Source organism: Scomber scombrus, chromosome 4 (genome assembly GCF_963691925.1).
Source record: "Scomber scombrus chromosome 4, fScoSco1.1, whole genome shotgun sequence".
NCBI lineage: Eukaryota > Metazoa > Chordata > Actinopteri > Scombriformes > Scombridae > Scomber > Scomber scombrus.
This window is the reverse complement of record NC_084973.1, coordinates 31,882,920-31,902,107: the sequence shown is the minus strand read 5'-3', so window position 1 is coordinate 31,902,107 and position 19,188 is coordinate 31,882,920. Positions and strand designations below refer to the sequence as shown.

At 38.9% G+C, this 19,188-nt stretch overlaps 1 long non-coding RNA gene and 2 pseudogenes across 1 annotated transcript; 2 read left to right on the top strand and 1 right to left on the bottom strand.

The window, feature by feature from the left end:
• LOC133978509 (uncharacterized) overlaps positions 1–19,188 on the top strand; it is a 455,381-nt pseudogene that overhangs the window by 42,566 nt on the left and 393,627 nt on the right.
• Positions 1–19,188, bottom strand: part of LOC133978510 (zinc finger protein 208-like) — a 355,630-nt pseudogene that overhangs the window by 152,596 nt on the left and 183,846 nt on the right.
• On the top strand, positions 4,294–6,397 carry LOC133978560 (uncharacterized). The gene is made up of 3 exons (XR_009925018.1): positions 4,294–4,370; positions 5,629–5,772; positions 6,323–6,397. It is a non-coding gene; the product is annotated as an uncharacterized LOC133978560 (long non-coding RNA).

Sequence of the window (19,188 nt, the reverse complement as noted above, 5' to 3'; positions counted from 1 at the left end):
CTTCACCACTGTACATGCACACGAGATAAACCCAATATGGACAGCTCTTAGAAGGTTATACTTATGCTCAGAATCTGGGGTTACGGTACATAATCAAGGTTTCACTTTGTCATAAACAAAGTGTGAAAATGTTTACTTTTTGTTTGAAGAATTTTCCATCCTCCGACTCATGTGCAGTACACTGAAAGTAAAAGTACCAATACAGCAATGTAAAAATAACCTAGTGAAGTAAAATTCCTGTACAAAAAAATGTAGAAAAGTGCATTGCAAATGTAGTCAACTAGTCTGCAACAGGAGTAGATACCTAGCTGTACTGACAAGCAAGTGTGTTGTGGTGAGTATTTACTCATAAAAACTACTACTGTTAGCCATTCAGGTTTAGCTTACCTTGCAGGAATTGGAACAATTTTGATTTAGCATTAGAGTACCACATCTTCAATGCAATCTAGTCAAGCTGTCAAAATTGGCTATTAATTCAAATGCCCTTTTTTAATTAAAACACAGCGTGCCATCAGCCCCATGACAAATAGAGAGCTTCTACCTGACTGTTACTGCCATGCATTCCTACCACACATACAGGCCTACATTTCTGTGCAGATGCATTTGAATGCATGAAATGTAATATTGTTTAACCCTCCTGTTGTCCTCGAGTCAAGGAAGGAAGGGACGAAGAAGGGAGGGAGGGAGGAAGGAAGGATGGAAGGAAGGGAGGAAGAAGGAAGAAAGGGAGGAAGGGAGGAAGAAAGAAGGGAAGGAGGGAGGAACGAAAGGAGGGAAGAAGGAAGGAAGAAGGAACGAAAGGAGGGAAGAAGATGGAAGGAAGGAATGAAGGAAATGAGGGACGAAAGGAAAGAAGGAAGAGAAGAAGGAAGGAAAGACAGTGGAAAGAAGGAAGGAGGGAGGGAGAAAGGAAAAGAGGAAGGGAAGAAGGAAGGAAAGAAGGACAGAGGGAAGAAGGTAGGGGGAGGAAAGAAAGCGAGAAGGAGGGAGGGAGGAAGGAAAGGAAGGAAAGAGGGAAGTAAAGAAGGATGGAAGAAAGGGCGGTGGAGGAAGGAAAGAATGAAGGGAGGAAAGAGAGAGGAAGGAAAGAAAGAGAGAAGGAGGGAGGGAGGGAGGAAAGACACACGGAAGGGAGGAAAGAAGGAACAGTCAAAACAGACGGGGTCAAATTGATCCGGGAGGACGACACAAAGGTTAAAAATATGTTGATATGACATGATGTATGTAATTTTAATGTTGTTTTTAATTATTTCCATGATATTGGTTGAATATTTTTGGACGTGTGGTGGTATAATGTGTGTAGTTTTGATGTTGGTTTGATCATTATAATGATCATCATAATCAAGTAAAATACTACATTTTAAAAAACATTGTCTTATTTGTATTTCAAAGGAAAATGAAACCATGTATAAAACACAAGTAAAACAAAACAATCCCTTAAAACAGATCCAACATGAAACCCTTTCACAGGTTTAAAAAGTAACGCCTCCAGATAGTCGAACAGCAGCGTCGCCGTGATGTCAGCCAGAGGCTCCATCTTGAGCATCTGAGCCAACCAACGCCAGCCGTGGTTCAGACCGTGAGGAACAGGCTGCGGGTGACACAAGTCAACAGCGAATCACTCATACTAGAACATACAGCGACAGAACATTTCAATATGGTGCTTCATGAAAGGCAGGGACACGTGGTAACTGTTGGGACGGTTGTGAATATGATTTGGTTTAGTTTTTTTATTTCTAACATGGTCAAATAAAATAAGAATATATAGTCACGGAAACAAAACAAAAAGAAATAACTGCAAACTTTTGATAAACAACAAAAATAATAACCATTCAATGTTTGAAAAAGGGCATAGGATGAAGGAAATAACTTTTCTATGTTAACTTTCTAATCTCACGCATGTCTTCATATCCAGCTGCTGTCAGTTGTTTATGGATATCATTTTTTTATATGTGTGATATTTGCTACTGATGACATCACTTCTGTTTTAGTACAAGCGAAACATATGGTGAGTAAGCCCCTGAGCTCCTTTAGCCTTTTCAGTGAAAACTACACCGGATATTAACCATGGATGTGTTAAGTTGCTAGTTCCCTCTGTGTTTGTTTAAATACAAAAACAGGTTTTTACACTGGTGTTGTTCTCGCAGGATTTGCAGGGTCGTCACCACAAATCAAATCTTTAAAGAGTGTGTGGTTCAGTGTGTTTGTATGATTATTCAGTGACAAGGCTCCTCATCAACCTCAACAGTTCTTACTGGTGGAAACGAGCAGTCTATTCAATATTTGAAGGTTTCAGCTTGTCTTTAGGCGTATCAGCAGCATATATTTTAATCACACTAAGTGATGAAATTGAAAAGACCCTTGGTATGAAGGAGATAATAATTGTAGTTTTCTTTGATATTGAAAAAACTTCTGATTCCACATGGAGAGATGATCTTTTGATAGAAATGAATAAGCTAGGCATAAGTGGAAGGATGTATAAGTGGATGAAAGATTTCCTTTCACATACGACATTTGAAGCTAAAGTTGGATGAGAAATCTCAGGAAGCTTTGACATTATAAATGGGATACCTCAAGGTAGCTCCATCAGCGTGATTCTATTTAATATCATGATTCATGACATCTTTGAAAGGACAGGAACAGGTATGCAGTCATCACTGTACGCAGAGCCATCTGAAAAAGGGGAAACAAACTACTCATGTTTTGAAATGTGTACAAAAAGCAATGCATAAACCATCAGTGATGAAAATAACTGGATGGAGACATTTATCGTAATAGATACAGAAGTACATTTTCTCTCTGTGAGTGGAACATCTGCAGTTGCCGTGAGAGAGGCCTAACACTTACAAAGATGACAAGTTAACAGGAAAACCAGTTGATTTTTAACACCATGTTGTCAGTGTTGTCACAGTGTGCTAGATAAAGCAGCCATTTATGTTACATTGCATCCTTGTTACTGTGGTTAATAAATCAAGTTATAAGTAGTAAGCCTGCATCATTCATCAGAGCACCAAACGCTTTACCTTTTGGTTTGTTTGAGTTAAAGAGGGCCATCACAGCTATGGAGCAAATGGCAATGGTGATATCAATGTATTTTTTTATAAAAAGTAGATGTACTCATTTTGCTTAAGCTTAACTGTAATCCAAGGTGACATCAAGTACGTCCAAGTCCACGTCCAAATCTTGACTCCGACTCTCCCACACATGAAAGCAGTGGTCGCTGATATACCTCCTGCTTGCTGAAGATCCTCTGCCTCCTCTCTCAGTAATCAACCATAAAAAAATAACCTGCATATCATACAAGTTAACTTCACCTAATGTCAAATTATTCTTTTTAGTATGTAAGCTTACAATATAAATATTAGCAGCTGACCCTACAAATATATAAAAAATTCATTCATTTTTACAGCAAAATGACTCATCTTATTTATTATTAAAATGTCTACAAGATTAATGGATGAAAAGATAAACACATTATGAATTTTAAAACACAATCACACAGTTAAACATGTAAGGGCACTAGAGGGCAGTAGTGTCAAAGGAAGTAGATATTGTTACAACATCTGGAACTAAATATCTTAACAGATGATCACACAGGTTTGTCATAGATTTATGGTCTAATTATGTCAGTAAAATAATTCATGAAATAAAGTTATTATTACTGGTGTATTTTATCCTCTCTTGCCATAGTTAAAAGCCTATTAAAATGCAAAATGTCTTAAAGAAGTGGAGGGAGTTATAAAATACCACTAAAGGAAATGGTGTATTGTAGGATGTGTAGATTGTTATGAATTATGGGTGAATATTTTATTCGTCAGCTTTTTGAAATTGTCCTGTAAGGAACTGAATAGGTCATCAATTTAAATTCTAATGTGTCCGTTTGAGGGGAGTCTTCTGAACACAGCACACAAAACATGGCTAGGTCTTTAATTTTCAGTAGTCATTGAGGCTGTTGGCCTGTTTAAGAATTCCTTGTGTCACGTTGTTTAGGTTGTTATCAGACGTTTATTAACGTTGCAAGAAGTATGATCTATAGTAATTTAAATGTATAACAATAAGTTATATAAGCAGTAGCAGCTCAGTCTCCGTCTCAAACACGGTGTGTTTACTTTGAAAATCCAGTTTATTATCTCTCTCAGTTGTGGGAAAGTGGCGGAAATATCACTGTATAACAGTTATGAATTATCTAAATTATTTAGGCTATTTGTTGTTAGGTTGTATTTATTTCATTTCGCTCTCCTTAAACTGACAGCTGCAGCCAACATGCTTCTAAACGCCCAACTTTTACTTTCACAGAGCAGAACTACTACAAGAGCAGCATGGAGGAGAACCAGAACCCGGACTCACCCTCTGCTACCACCGATAAACAGGTCAGTTTCTCAGCCGTAAAAAATACTAAAAGGTTTCAGTGTTTCCTTCTATTTCGTACAAGCTTCGCTCTGTAGTTAAACTCGTGACACCAAACAAAGTTCAACGAAATCCCCCATAAAAACCATCTCCCTCCCGATTTACTATTCTTTCATTATTCATTATCCTGCAGTAAACCGATGATAATAAGACTGCTTTAAGTAAATATATTTAAACAGAAGCGGAGATGGCGAGTAGCTTTTGTAGCCTGAAGTCACGATTTCTGTGGGGGGTCGGAAAAGTCTACAACTACCCTGCTGAAAAAAACTGCTGAAACCAGCTTAAGATGTGTGAGGTTGTGTATCCTTTTGTTAATCAATTTTAATCAGACATAATGTAACACCAATAAGTTGCTTATCTCATCAAAAAAATGTGGAGTCAGACAGAGTGGTTATTGTGGTTTGAAGTGATGTTGTGTGTGACTCAAAAGTTCACTGGAAGGCTAAGACCTTTAATTCAACCCTAACAGACAGAAGTGAGAGTATGTTTCCCCTTTCTGTAAGTGCAGAAGGCCACGACAGCCGATACCGGGGAGGAAAAAAGTAAAACAATGCGGGACAAATAGCGGACAGTATATGCAACCCAGCTGTTCCACTGAAGGATTTAGGGTTCCTGTGGGCTAATTAAGAGGAACTACATACACCACAACCACTCAATAATGAACATAAAGCACAATTTTCACCTTCTTGTCAAAAAATGTATAAGCTTCATAAATGTAGAATTTATAGCAGAGCTGCTGTATTTGATTGGATTAGATTGCGCAGGTTAGGCCAGTGAGTGTATCTTATGTAGTTAGTTATTCTCTAAACTATATTTTATAGTTATACAATTACAAGTTATATAGTATTATAGAGTTAAGTAGTGATATTCAGCTTCAGTAGCATCACGTTTTTGTTGAATCTGCCTCACTCTATGTCTTCAGGTCTGTTGAATGAGAAACATCTGACTGACTTAAAATTGACGTTTTATAACATCAGCTGATAAAACGCACAGCACCGCAGCATTTTACACATTGTGACGCTAATATAACCTGTTTAGTTGTGTGTACGAGTATTTTGTGGTGCGATTAAAGTTGTCTTGAATCTTGAATCTTGAAATGTAGTGGAGGAAAAGTTGGCTGTATCCTAAAAATGGAAATACTCAAGTAAAGTATGACAACCTCAAACTTGTATTGAGGAGCAGAACTTCACTTGTTCTCATCATCATGTCTCTACTTCACAGAGCTGAGATTCCTGCCTTCCTGTTGGCCAAATACATTGCGGCCGAGCTCGGACTCGTACCGTGTCCCAGGTGGAACCGCAGACCGAAAGCATCGAGGACAGACGCTGCTCAGTCCTGCAGCAGCAACCAGCAGCCTCTCAACAGGTGCAAGAGGACGTAGAAGAAGTTCAAGGGTTTGGTCTCCAGGGGGCAGCGTAGATCCTTTTACTGTTTGAGTTATGAAACATGAGTCAATCATACCTCCTTTTATGTGTTCACCTGTTCATTGTATTCATTATGCACTAGGTATGCGTAGATTTATTGTCTAAAAGTGCAGAACAAACAAACCTGCCCTCCCGTTGTGTTTGTTTAAGTGTTAAGTGTGTGTTAAGTCATCCAGTAAAAAAGAACAACAGAGCTCAGCTGTGACTGGTGTCCTGTGTTTTAAACTGGAAATGAGCCACTTTCTAGATTTGTAAATTACTGCCCCAGTATTTAGTACGTGATGAAATATTGTTTTAAGTGCTTAATCTCAGAGCTCAAAACAAATACTAATTATTAATGGAACAAACTAATAAACAGCTCCTGCAGCCTGCTAACTAGACCACCACTAACTCACTGTGATCATGCTGGCTTTCTGTCTTTATCATACCTGGCTTATTTTACATGTAAATATGTTCTTTATATTGATGCTCCAGCTCTGTTCGCCCCTCAGGAAACTCTGCAGCCAGAAAACATCCAGCTCTGTCGATCAGTCTGAAGCCTCCACGTCTGCAGACGGTTGATCCAAATCCAGTCAGCAGTGAAGAGTCATCAACGTTTTTAATCTGTTACATCCTTTGTCACAATGAAAGCCTAAATTACCGTAATCCTGCTGGTGCATTCTGTTCTTTTAGTAAATATTGGTAGTTGTTTGCTGCTATTTTGCACATTTATTGATTGCTAAATTATTTTACTGATCTGAGTCATGTGTGTGGACTGATTGTTTTTAATTATTAAAGAAAGCATCGTGTGATGTAAGAAGCCTCCAAACACCGAAAATGGAGTAAGAAGCATCTTCAAGTTTCAAGTGTATTTTTTATTTATATAGCACTTTAAAAGGGAAAAGATTGTGCATCAAAGTGCTTCACAAAAGCAGCCATATATAGACTATGCAAATACAAGCATAAAAGGAGCAAAATTAAAAGCCAATTATAATGAGGGAGGAGTAAATGTCACTTTAAGTATTTTTTATGCATATTATATTATTTTTAAAGCTGTTTTGGGTTATGCATAATTGTTCCAAGCAGAGTATTTGTGTATATCTTAACGCATGTCTGGAGGGATCACCATTCAAACCAATAGTTCAACCAGTGTTTCAATTACAAAAACACACACATTTTTGGATATAACCTCTTAATTTGGCCCTGAGTGCACCAGAATGATGCATGCATTTGACTTAAAAAATTACAAAGTTTTCTTGGACTCCTTATTTTGTTCTTCTTGCATGCATTTTGTGTTGTATTAGTTAACCAGTTTTTCAGCAAACATCTTTTTTAGCACTACGTGCTTGCTCATGTAGGAATGTTGGGTCACTTTTAGCTGAATTTAAAGAGTACGATCTAATTAGGTTGCATGTTTTAATGTCCTACATCAACGAAGACTATCGAAATTAGCTCATGCCTCAGCCCCTCTTCAGGCTATTTATACTACTGGGTTGGCACGTAGGCGTCCTTTTGGCATTTTGTGTGTGCCAGGTCAAGCTGACCTGGCGTGTCCAATTAAGATCGGGTTTCCTGGAAGCCTAACACTCTCTCTTAATGATGACTTCCTAACCTCCTTTTAGGGATATGGATATGGCTAAAGCTCCCTACACAGGCTTGTTGCGACATTCCAAACTGGTACAACTATTGACCTTTCATCTCACTTGTTGTTGTCTTCTTTTACTATGATGCACACATATCTGCCACTACAAGCTCATGTCAGTAGTGTCAGTATATTTTTAACATCTTGTCTGTGTAATGTTAATACATTGCTTTTCTTCTTCCTTTCATCCATATTTACTGCTAACATGGATTTATAGTCTGCTCTGACATCAATTTGATGAAAACACATTTTTGTATTTTTAGATAAAATGTTTTGGTTCATGTTCAAAATGGAATACTTTGGTCCTTCATAGTTATAAAATAAAAGTTAACACACGTTCAGTATTGGCTTGAGCATTCATTCTATCTCCAGTACATTTGAAATGGTCTTGTAATAGGCATGACAGAGGCATGCAGACCACAGTTCAAATTTCTGTCTGCATCAAAACAACAGCTGAGGAAGTCCATCAGGGGAAATGGCTGGAGGACAGGAAAACTGGCAGTTAGTATTATGATATGTCTACTTACTCTGTACTTATACTTACTATTAACTTCTGAAAACTATTTATATTTATATATTTATACGATTGATTTATTCTATTTATATTTATATATTTATTTCGCGTATGGCATTTTGAGTCTGGAGACGTTTTTTCCAAGCGGAGTTGCCGTACATGACGCATGTGTGACTCACATCGGGTAGCAACGAGCAGAACTACTACAAGAGCAGCATGGAGGAGAACCAGAACCCGGACTCACCCTCTGCTACCACCGATAAACAGGTCAGTTTCTCAGCCGTAAAAACTACTAAAAGGTTTCAGTGTTTCCTTCTATTTCGTACAAGCTTCGCTCTGTAGTGAAATTAGTGATACCAAACAAAGTTTAACGAAATCCCCCATAAAAACCATCTCCCTCCCGATTTACTATTCTTTCATTATTCATTATCCTGCAGTAAACCGACGATAATAAGACTGCTTTAAGTAAATATATTTAAACAGAAGCGGAGATGGCGAGTAGCTTTTGTAGCCTGAAGTCACGATTTCTGTGGGGGGTCGGAAAAGTCTACAAGTAACTCATTATTGAGCACCGCCTCCATTGTAGTTAGCATGTGTTAGTGCCAGGAGAAAAAACCTTTAACTAGACCAGTTGAAACTTACGGTTCTCCACAACATGTATTTTCAATTAATAAAGAAAGAACAATGAGTCAAGCAGAGTTCAGTGGACTGTGCATCAAAAATGTGATTCAAGCAATCAGAGAGCTGTTCATGCAACAAACACACTGAATGGCTGTTGGTGAATCTCATTGTTATAGTACATCTGTTTGAGCTTTACCTGGGGAGGAGCTCAGATTTCTTTGTATCCTTCTCTTTCATGTGTTTGAGGATTTTACAGTTATTTCCAAGCTTTCCTCTGTTACAGTATATTGGCTATGTTCCAGTGAGTATTGGTTTATTTTTATTTATACTAAAATAACAATGTGTCTCAAAGCTTTAATCAGCTTTAATGCATGATAAGTTTATATTCCAAGCTTTTCTTAAAATACAGCTCTTCTTTCTTCTTTCATTTCATTTCTTCATCACAGGTTTTTAAGCTTTTATTAGATTATAATTTGTCTGTATTGTCTGTTTCATTTTGTTAGTTAACTGGGTAATCATAAAGTCATGCAGTCTTTCTTTCCAGTTCATCAACATTTTCTAGCTCAATATCTGGATTTGCGTCAGTATCAGGCCATTACAGGATACTGTCCTGTAGCTGTGGCTAGCACACGTGACCAACATTAAGCTTAACAGTATGGCTCCTATTGTCAGCCTTACTTAGCAGAGAGAGAGTGCATGCATTTTCACAGTTATATCCAATAAATGAAACTTAAATACTGTGATATTAGTATATTATTACATTATTGGCTTCAGTTATTACAGTAATAACTTATTACATTATTGGCTTCTGTTATAACATTAATAACTTATTATGTTATTGGCTTATTACATTAAACAACGGGTAAATGTATTATGTTATCTGTCGTTAAGTTATTGTCTTCTACAAGGTCAATTTTAAGATAATAAAAATAGTAATATCTATTGCAGTAGTTCAAACATTAAGACTGTTGTGTCCACAAACATTCATATCAACATTTTAAATTAGGTGATTTTTGTGGCACTGTCCTTTAAAACTGTGGTATGACCATGATTTATCTTGAAATAAATACATTCCCTTATCATATTTAGCATTTGTTTTACACGTTTTCAGTAAAATAAAGGATTTGCATTTATTTTGAACTTTTGTAAATGCTAATCTCATTTATGTTCTATAATGTCACAGCCACCTTCTTAAATGTACTTAAGACAGTTGGCTGAAGAAAACGCTGGCATAATTGGGAGCATATCTATTGTATACCTTTTGATGTGGACCTGAGAGGGGAACTGTGCAGAGCAGTGATATGAAATAAAATCTTCACCACTGTACATGCACACGAGATAAACCCAATATGGACAGTTCTTAGAAGGCTATACTTATGCTCAGAATCTGGGGTTACGGTACATAACCAAGGTTTCACTTTGTCACAAACCAAGTGAGAAAATGTTTTGTCTCTTTGTTTGAAGAATTTTCCATCCTCCCACTCATGTGCAGTACACTGAAAGTAAAAGTACCAACACAGCAATGTAAAAATAACCCAGTGAAGTAAAATTCCTGTAAAAAAAAAAAATCATACCTAGTAAAAGTACATGTAGAAAAGTGAAATGTTAACAAAATGTAGTCAACGTATTAAGTAAAAGTGGTGTTTTTTGCTTCTTTTAACTGATATATTTTTATAAGTGACATCATTAGATTATTAATAATACATTGAGCAGTGTCTTAATGACAAGATTTTACTGGAAAGATCTCACTTTCATGTATTAGTCAACATAGTTCTGTCAAACACAAAAACAGCATTACCGGACAACCAATCATTTTTTATTTTAAAATTTAACATGTTGAGTTTCACTAGACATAAATAGTTAAATAATTAAATAATTCCTCTCTGATGATTTATTTAACAACACATAACCGTCATGTCAACACAATACATCCGTCTTCTTCATTTCTGCTTTACCTAGTTTATCTTTACATAGTTCTCTTTCTAAATCCCTCAAAATTACATTTTCTTTTTCTATATTATAAAACTGGTTCAAAACCAACTATTTATGTCTAGTGAAACTCATCATGTTAAATTTTTAAATAAAAAAAGATTGGTTGTCCAGTAATGCTGTTTAGTTTTTGACTGAACTATGTTCACTAATACATGAAAGTGAGATCTTTCCAGTAACATTTTGTCATTGACATACTGCTCAATGTATTATTAATAATCTAATGATGTCACTTATAATAATGTAGCAGTGAAAGGAAGCAAAAAACATTTTAACACTGCACTTTCTCCATGAACTTTTATTACTTATGATTTTTTTGTACAGGAATTTTACTTTCAGTGTACTGCACATGAATGGGAAGATGGAAAATTCTTCAAACTAAAAGTAAACATTTTCTAGCTTTGTTTGCAACAAAGTGAAACCTTGGTTATATACTGTTACCCCACCAAACACACAAACCATCTAACCACTAAATGTGAGTGGTCTATTTTAGGTGTGCCACTTTCCAGTATCATTTACCGTGATATTTTTAACCAATGATAATCATAGTGGCACATCTCTGATTAGGACCTTACTCATCTTCAGATGTCTGGTTTTGTCTGATGAACAGTCCATATCATCTCTACAGTTTTTTGATTGTCTTGTAAATGGTCTCATTTTATTTTATTAAATGGTGAAAAACTAATAATGGGTTCACACAAAGGTCACAAGAGGTCTAGGAGCCCATTTTAACAATCTACAGCGCATGGCGTGAAGTACGTGGCACAAGTGCCTTTGGGGCATGTCCAAATCCACTTTTGCTATTTTAACGGCGGAAAAATGGTCACTGCGCCAGGCGCATGGTCTAAAAGGGACGGACTTCATTAAGACCATCCCTTTTAGACCCTCATTAATCATAGGCGTGTTTTGGGCGTAACCCGCGGTAAACCAATCAGAGTGTCATCTCTATGGGCTGAAATATGTGCCACCAGAAACTGAATTTGAATAATTTATATTTGAATTTGAATTGCTTAACTTGAATAATTGCATAAAAAAACTGAATTTGAATCACATCATTTGAATTTATATTGTTCAAATTGAATAATTGCATTGAAAAACTGAATCTGAATTGTATAATTTGAAATTGAATTTATTAGTTTGGAACTGAACATTCAGTTCTCACAATTCAAATTCAATTTTCTGTGACAAACATCCGGGTAGTTGAGGCAGGCTGAGCAATCGAGTGCAGATACACAGGACGCCTCTTCGGTCCATCAGCATGTTGGCCGCAGCTGTCAGTTTAAGGAGAGCGAAATGAAATAAATACAACCTAACAACAAATAGCCTAAATAATTTGGATAATTCATAACTGTTATACAGTGATACAATTACAATTGAGAGAGATAATCACCGGGATTTTCAAAGTAAACACACTGTGTTTGAGACGGCGAATGAGCTGCTGAAGTCGTCATGAAGTAAGTCAAACTTTTTTGCTGTTGTCCTTATCCACCAAATGTCTCCAACCAAACACTGTTTAAATTGTAAATTGACCTGCCAGCAACGTAGTTAGCTGTTAACTTCAGAATATAGCCAATGCTAACAATGCTATTTTGTTTGCAGGTAAAGTTGCTAGCTGTTGTAGCTCAACAGCTCTTAGCTTACATTACTCGTTTGTTATTATCAGCTGTTTTGCACGTCATTTTTATATTTGTCCATCTAAGTCTGTGTGAAATGCCTCCAATTATGGTAGAAGTGAGTTAACTGGACCCTGCTCAGTCTTATAAGTAAGGCTTAGGGGTGTTTTGATATTAATTTTGATGTATTAAACTGTAGTGTGGTCTGTGTTACCAGCAGTGTTTGTGCATGCAGACAGACTGCAAAGTAAAGAAATGTTCTAAATAATATAATTAATGTCATGTATCCCTATAATTAGTGAGTACAAACTAAAGCTACAATTAATATACTGTTCATCTGTGGATGTACAGTTGACACCATCAAAATAAAGAGGAAAGATGAACCTCGGCCATATATTTTCTTTATGCAGTCTTTATGTAAGACATCTGTTTTTAAACCTAACCAGAGTAGAGAGCTTGTGAGACCCTTGGAGAGGCAGATATCTGAAAACTGCCACCATAATCCCTGTGCCCAAAACCTCAGCCATCACAAGCCTGAATGATTACCCTCACGTCGGTGATTATCAAAATGCTTTGAGAGACTGGTACTGCCCCACATTAAGGCATGCATCCCTCCTGACCTCCACCAACACTAATTTGCATACAGGACCAATAGATCCACTACACAGAAAACTGACTTACAAACTACGAACACTGGGTCTGGGAGACCTTCTCTGCAGGTGGATTAAAGACTTCCTCACCAACAGAACCCAGTGCTTCAGGATCAGCCACCACACCTCCTCCAGCATCACTCAGCATACACCGGCCTCCCCCAGGGCTGCGTCCTTAGTCCAGCAGGACACCTCACACCCCGGACACTCTCTGTTCCCCATCCTCCCCTCAGGCAATAACTATCTATCTATCTATCTATCTATCTATCTATCTATCTATCTATCTATCTATCTATCTATCTATCTATCTATCTATCTATCTATCTATCTATCTATCTATCTATCTGGAAGGAGTGTTGCTCACCTCAGGAGGAGTGAAGGAGTTTCAACATAGATTCCGTTTTTCCGTCTTTTAATTCGAAGAGATGATTAATCTTTGTATGTAGTAGCTCATACTGATCCCAGAAAATGAAAATGAAGGTATACACATGGTCTAATTATGTCAGTAAAAAAATGCAACAATTCATTAAATCATTTTTAGTTATTTTTACTGGTGTATTGTATCCTCTCTTGCTCTCTTGTTAAAAGCCTATTAAAATGCAATCTTAAAGAAGTGGAGGGAGTTATAAAATACCATCTAAAGGAAATGGTGTGTTGTAGGATGTGTAGATTGTTATGAATTATGGGTGAATATTTTATTGTCATTTTACATTTTTATGGAATTAACCCAGTCAGCTTTTTGAAATTGTCCTGTAAGGAACTGAATAGGTCATCAATTTAAATTCTAATGTGTCCATTTGAGGGGAGTCTTCTGAACACAGCACACAAAACATGGCTAGGTCTTTAATCTTCAGTAGTCATTGAGGCTGTTGGCCTGTAGAAGTATTCCTTGTGTCATGTCGTTTAGGTTGTTATCAGACGTTTATAAATACAATTCAATTTAAGTTGCGAGAAGTATGATCTATAGTAATTTAAATGTATAACAATAAGTTATATAAGCAGTAGCAGCTCAGTCTCCGTCTCAAACAAGGTGTGTTTACTTTGAAAATCCCGGTGATTATCTCTCTCAGTTGTGGGAAAGTGGCGGAAATATCACTGTATAACAGTTATGAATTATCTAAATTATTTAGGCTATTTGTTGTTAGGTTGTATTTATTTCATTTCGCTCTCCTTAAACTGACAGCTGCGGCCAACACGCTGATGGACCGAAGAGGCGTCCTGTGTATCTGCACTCGATTGTTCAGCCTGCCTCAACTACCCGGATGTTTGTCACAGAAAATTGTAATTGAATTGTGAGAACTGAATGTTCAGTTCCAAACTAATAAATTCAATTTCAAATTATACAATTCAGATTCAGTTTTTCAATGCAATGATTCAAATTGAACAATACAAATTCAAATTGTGTGAATATTCACTTCGACGAGAAATATCGTCGCGTTTTCGTCTTGCGAGATCTTGTGGTACGAGATCTTGTCACATCCCTATTGAATACCCATGTTACTCCCCTTTTCTGCCACAGTCTAAAGCCAGGCTGTGACAAATGGGCCTCAGGAGCCATTTTGACATTTCCCATACTGTAACTCTATGGTCTTAGATGATTTCCCCTTTTGTGTCACCTAATTTAATATCTTTTTCTTTCTTTCTTTCTCGGTATGTTTTTCTGTTCTTGTAGAAACGAAGAAGAACAAAGGTACTCAAAACGCACTGTGACAAAGCCTTCACAACATCCAGGTGTTTACAGAGTCACCAGAAAACTCATACCGGAGAAAAGCCATACAGCTGTGAGCAATGTGGGAAAACTTTCACTCATGGCAGTCATCTAAAAAGACATCAACGCATTCACACTGGAGAGAAGCCGTACAGCTGTGAGCAATGTGGGAAAACTTTCAGTTATGGCAGTAGTCTAAAAAGCCACCAACGGATTCACACTGGAGAGAAGCCGTACAGCTGTGAGCAATGTGGGAAAACTTTCAGTAAAGCCAGTCATCTAAAAAGCCACCAACGCATTCACACTGGAGAGAAGCCGTACAGCTGTGAGCAATGTGGGAAAACCTTCAATCAAGACAGTCATCTAAAAATCCACCAACGCATTCACACTGGAGAGAAGCCGTATAGCTGTGAGCAATGTGGGAAAACTTTCACTCAAGACAGCCATCTAAGAAGCCACCAACGCATTCACACTGGAGAGAAGGCCTACAGCTGTGAGCAATGTGGGAAAACTTTCACTTGTGGCAGTCATCTAAAAATCCACCAACGCATTCACACTGGAGAGAAGCCGTACAGCTGTGAGCAATGTGGGAACACTTTCACTCGAGACAGCTATCTAAAAAGCCACCAACGCATTCACACTGGAGAGAAGCCGTACAGCTGTGAGCAATGTGGGAAAACTTTCAGTTATGGCAGTAGTCTAAAAAGCCACCAACGGATTCACACTGGAGAGAAGCCGTACAGCTGTGAGCAATGTGGGAAAACTTTCAGTAAAGCCAGTCATCTAAAAAGCCACCAACGCATTCACACTGGAGAGAAGCCGTACAGCTGTGAGCAATGTGGGAAAACCTTCAATCAAGACAGTCATCTAAAAATCCACCAACGCATTCACACTGGAGAGAAGCCGTATAGCTGTGAGCAATGTGGGAAAACTTTCACTCAAGACAGCCATCTAAGAAGCCACCAACGCATTCACACTGGAGAGAAGGCCTACAGCTGTGAGCAATGTGGGAAAACTTTCACTTGTGGCAGTCATCTAAAAATCCACCAACGCATTCACACTGGAGAGAAGCCGTACAGCTGTGAGCAATGTGGGAAAACTTTCACTCGAGACAGCTATCTAAAAAGCCACCAACGCATTCACACTGGAGAGAAGCCGTACAGCTGTGAGCAATGTGGGAAAACTTTTAGTCAAGACAGCAGTCTAAAAAGCCACCAACGCATTCACACTGGAGAGAAGCCGTACAGCTGTGAGCAATGTGGGAAAACTTTCACTTCTGGCAGTCATCTAAAAATCCATCAACGCATTCACACTGGAGAGAAGCCGTACAGCTGTGAGCAATGTGGGAAAACTTTCACTCGAGACAGCCATCTAAAAAGCCACCAACGCATTCACACTGGAGAGAAGCCGTACAGCTGTGAGCAATGTGGCAAAACTTTTAGTCAAGACAGCAGTCTAAAAAGCCACCAACGCATTCACACTGGAGAGAAGCCGTACAGCTGTGAGCAATGTGGGAAAACTTTCAGTGAAGGCAGTAGTCTAAAACAACACCAACGCATTCACACTGGAGAGAAGCCCTACAGCTGTGAGCAATGTGGGAAAAGTTTTACTCAAGACAGTAGTCTAAAAAAACACCAACGTATTCACACTGGAGAGAAGCCGTACAGCTGTGAGCAATGTGGGAAAACTTTCACTCGAGACAGTAGTCTAAAAATCCACCAACGCATTCACACTGGAGAGAAGCCGTACAGCTGTGAGCAATGTGGGAAAACTTTCACTTCTGGCAGTCATCTAAAAATCCACCAACGCATTCACACTGGAGAGAAGCCGTATAGCTGTGAGCAATGTGGGAAAACTTTCGCTCAAGACAGCAGTCTAAAAAGCCACCAACGCATTCACACTGGAGAGAAGCCCTACAGCTGTGAGCAATGTGGGAAAACTTTCAGTGAAAGCAGTAGTCTAAAAAAACACCAACGCATTCACACTGGAGAGAAGCCCTACAGCTGTGAGCAATGTGGGAAAACGTTTCTTCGAGATGATAATCTAAAAATCCACCAACGCATTCACACTGGAGAGAAGCCGTACAGCTGTGAGCAATGTGGGAAAACTTTTACTCAAGACAATAATCTAAAAAACCACCAACGCATTCACACTGGAGAGAAGCCGTACAGCTGTGAGCAATGTGGGAAAACTTTCAGTGAAGGCAGTAGTCTAAAAATCCACCAACGCATTCACACTGGAGAGAAGCCGTACAGCTGTGAGCAATGTGGGAAGACCTTCAATCGACACAGTCATCTAAAAATCCACCAACGCATTCACACTGGAGAGAAGCCGTATAGCTGTGAGCAATGTGGGAAAACTTTCAGTGAAGGCAGTAGTCTAAAAAAACATCAACGCATTCACACTGGAGAGAAGCCGTACAGCTGTGAGCAATGTGGGAAAAGGTTTTCTCGAGATGATAGTCTAAAAAACCACCAACTCATTCACACTGGAGAGAAGCCGTACAGCTGTGAGCAATGTGGGAAAACTTTCAGTGAAGGCAGTAATCTAAAAAGACACCAACGTATTCACACTGGAGAGAAGCCGTACAGCTGTGACCAATGTGGGGAAACTTTCAGTGAAGGCAGTAGTCTAAAAAGCCACCAACGCATTCACACTGGAGAGAAGCCGTACAGCTGTGAGCAATGTGGGAAAACTTTCAGTGAAGGCAGTAATCTAAAAGTCCACCAACGTATTCACACTGGAGATAAGCCGTACAGCTGTGAGCAATGTGGGAAAACTTTCACTAATGGCAGTCATCTAAAAAGACATCAACGCATTCACACTGGAGAGAAGCCGTACAGCTGTGAGCAATGTGAGAAAACTTTCACTCAAGACAGTAGTCTAAAAAGCCACCAACGCATTCACACTGGAGAGAAGCCGTACAGCTGTGAGTAATGTGGGAAAACTTTCAGTGAAAGCAGTAGTCTAAAAAAACACCAACGCATTCACACTGGAGAGAAGCCCTACAGCTGTGAGCAATGTGGGAAAACGTTTCTTCGAGATGATAATCTAAAAATCCACCAACGCATTCACACTGGAGAGAAGCCGTACAGCTGTGAGCAATGTGGGAAAACTTTTACTCAAGACAATAATCTAAAAAACCACCAACGCATTCACACTGGAGAGAAGCCGTACAGCTGTGAGCAATGTGGGAAAACCTTCATTTGAGACAGTCATCTAAAAATCCACCAACGCATTAACACTGGAGAGAAGCCGTATAGCTGTGTGCAATGTGGGAAAACTTTCAGTGAAGGCAGTAGTCTTAAAAAAACATCAACGCATTCACACTGGAGAGAAGCCGTACAGCTGTGAGCAATGTGGGAAAATTTTTCCTCGAGATGATAGTCTAAAGAACCACCAACTCATTCACACTGGAGAGAAGCCGTACAGCTGTGAGCAATGTGGTAAAACCTTCAATCGAGACAGTCATCTAAAAATCCACCAACGCACTCAGCATCATGTTGAATATGTTTTATGGCGCACTCACACTAGGCAATCGTACCAAGTACGCTTGCCCCCAAAAGTCCGTATTATCCCAGGTCGGAATTTGAATTTGATTTAGTGTTGGCGAGAGATTTGAGACTTGACTTGGACTTGCAAAAAATGACTTGTGAACACCTCTGGAGTTGCAAAGTTGGTATACACATTCAACAGACCGAAAAGACCGAAAATGTGTGCGTTATCGAATGTAGTGGGCTGGTCTGGTCCAAAATGCCTTTTGTCCCAGTCCGCCCCTGTAGGGAACCAATCACAGAACGAGGAGGCGGGCTCAAGGCGATGGTGACCGTAGAGCAACTCTGTTTACATCCAGCATGGCGGCCACGGAGGTGCAGCAACCATTCGAAGCAGCAGTTGATTGTGTGCTAAATAAATACATTGGAAGGCAAGTTCACTTTGAAAATAAAACAAAATTTGCGCTACATGATTTTCCCTTCATAAAAAGGATGTGTTCGCACTGCTACAGTCTCTGAATACGTCGTTGTCTATCGTTGATATGATTGGCTGTAAGTTTGTCCAGTAGCACAGAAGCATTTGGTGGACATTCACTGATCCCACCTCAAATACGAGGAAATGAACGGCTCTGATGAATGAATGACCCTACGTCAATTGTGGTAGGGTCTAGAGTTGGATGTCTCGAGACCGGTCTTGGTCTCGAGACCGGTCTTGGTCTCAAGACCACTTTTACGTGGTCTCGGTCTTGTCACAGTCTCGACCGTCTTTGGTCTTGGTCTTGTCTTGGTCTCGGATTACTCGGTCTTGTCTTGGTCTCATTGTCTTGGTCTTGCGGTCTCAGGTCATCATAGTGGTCGGGAGATTTGCAACAAATAATGTCCATGATACAAAACATAACATTCGATAATGCAACATTAAATTATTTCGCCTTTCACGCCCTTCAAATGCAACCTTTCAAATGCAACCAATCAATGACATACATGTATTTTGTTGTGATTAAGAAACTGGCGCTCATCCAATCAAAATACGCAAGTGTAGCCAGCGCGAAATGTTAGGTTTACGTCGTAGCTGTCAGTCTCAGTCAGACCTAGTAATAATAATGTCAGCAAATTCCGCCATCATTAAATTTGCATTCACGGAACATAA